Here is a 2,500-nt window from a genome sequence, read left to right as displayed (position 1 = left end):
AGTATAAAACATACCACAATTTAGAAACCATTAAAACATTCAAAGTTAAAACCTTCCCCTTCAAGCTTAAAGTTCTTAATTTCCAAAAGTTTATTTTTCTTTCTATTCCTGATATCAGTTGTTCCCACATTTCATCTCTTGTTTTTTTCTCATTTTTCCCCAATAAAAGTCCTAAAATTTTCATTTCTTCTACCTCTTTAAAATTAAAATAATCATTTAAAAGCACAGCTTTGCCAAACCTCATGTACACTGTTTTATCCTCATTAACTTTACCTCCTGATGCTTTACAAAATTTCTTGACAACATTCATGGCCTCTTGTACACTTTCTTTCCTATTTACAATTATTGTTGTGTCATCTGCATACTGAAAAACTTTCCCTTCAGACATTATTCCCTCGATCTCAATTCCTGTTATTTTTGTATTTTCCTTTATAGCTAATCCCAGTGGTTCTGATACAAGTGAATATAACAGTGCCGAGAGTGGACAACCTTGCCGTATTGATCTCGTAATTTTAAAACATTCAGTTAAAAACCCATTGCATTTAATTTTTGTCAAAGCCCCCTTGTATAAGATTCTAATCCATTTGATAAAATTTTCCCCAAAACCAAAACTCTTTAAAACATCAAATAAAAAACCATGTTCCACCCTATCAAAAGCTTTTTCAAAATCTAAACTGATTATGTACCCATCCTTATTTTCTTGTTTTATGTACCATATCATGTCCCTTATACTCATTGTTATGTCAGCTATGTCTCTTCCTTTGACTGCATATGCTTGATTTGTTTTTATTATAGTTGGCATCACTTCCTTCAGTCTATTTGCTAAAACCTTTGCTATAATTTTAAAATCTGTGTTCAACATTGAAATTGGTCTATAGTTCTTTAAGTCTACCCTCTCCCCTTTCCTTTTATATATAATTTTCATCAAACCTATTCTCATCCTTTCATTTACTTCCTCTTTTTCAAAAATTTCCTTAAAAACCTCCTTTAAAATCTTTGTTAAAACCTCTTTAAAACATTTGTAAAATTCACTCCCCAAACCATCTATTCCCGGACTCTTCTTTCTGTTTAGTTGATCTATTGCTTGTTCAATCTCTTCATCTCTGAAATCATGGTCACATACATCTTTATCTTCTTTACTTAATTTTGATTTTATTAGATTTAATAATTGTTTTTTTTCTTTCTCCTCTTCACCTTGTGTACTGAAAAGGTCCTCATAAAAGGCCTTTATTTCTTTTAGAATATTTTCATTTCCTTGTACGATTTCCCCATTTTTCCCTCTTATCTCCTTTACAATCTCTGCTTTTCCTTTCTTTTTCTCTAGGTCAAAATAAAACTTTGTACATTTCTCTCCTTCCACCATATATTTTGCTTTACTTCTTAATCTTGCTCCTTCATATTCTTTTTCCTCTATTTCCTTTAATCTTTCCTCAATTTCTCTTATCTTTTGTATGTCTTTGTTTTCTTTAGCTAGTTCTTTTTCTAAGTCTGTTTTCATTTCTTTTTTCTTATATCTCTTACATTTTTGTATTAGGCTACAGTATTTAATTGAGAATTTTTTTATTAAAAACTTTACGTTTTCCCACCATATTCTCTTACTCTCTTCATACATTTTACTTTCCTTTTCTCTTTCTATAATTTGTTTGATTTCTGAAACATAATCTTTATTTTTAAGAATCTCTGTATTTAAAACCCATACCCCCGGCCCTCTTTGTATTTTGTCCCAATCAATTTTAAAAAATAACAACTTATGATCACTTAAACTTGTTTCTTCATACTTAATCTTTTCAATAAAATTTTCCACATTCCTATTACATAAAATAAAATCAATTCTTGTTTTGCACACAAACTGTCCCACTATTTGTCGTCTTGAAAACTCTTTTTTTTGTTTCGTTCCTTTCTCTCCATACATCAATCATTTTATTTTCTTCCATTAAAACCTTTAATTCTTTTCTCCCCGCATCACTTTTAAAAACCATTCCCTCTGCCATATCTTGTTTACTAAAAACTGTATTAAAATCCCCCATCATTACAATTTCTTTATATTTCTTTAAAAAACCTCTTAAAACAAAAAAAAAATCTTTTTTTTCCTTCTCTTCTGTTGGTGCATGTACATTTACTATAACCATTTCCTTTTCATCATATTTTGTCTCTACAATCATACATTTTCCTATATTGTCTTTATATACAATTTTGCTTCTTTTAAAAACCTCCTCTTTCATTAAAAAAGCAACTCCTCTTCCAAATCTTCCATCACCATTGTTATATAAAATTCCTCCAGCCCATCTCCTTTGAAAATCCTTCATCACATTCTCTTTCCAGTTCGTTTCTTGTAGTGCAATGATATCTTCGTGTTTACATCTTTCAATTACTTTTTCAAATTTTCTCACGTCCAGCAGTCCTCTTGCATTAAAAGTCACACAACTTAAAACCATTAAAAGAAAAATTAAATACCTAAAAACCATTGTCTCACTTCATCTCCTCCAGTCCCTTTAAAACT

This window comes from Misgurnus anguillicaudatus, chromosome 21, assembly GCF_027580225.2.
Source record: "Misgurnus anguillicaudatus chromosome 21, ASM2758022v2, whole genome shotgun sequence".
NCBI lineage: Eukaryota > Metazoa > Chordata > Actinopteri > Cypriniformes > Cobitidae > Misgurnus > Misgurnus anguillicaudatus.
This window is presented reverse-complemented; position numbering follows the sequence as displayed.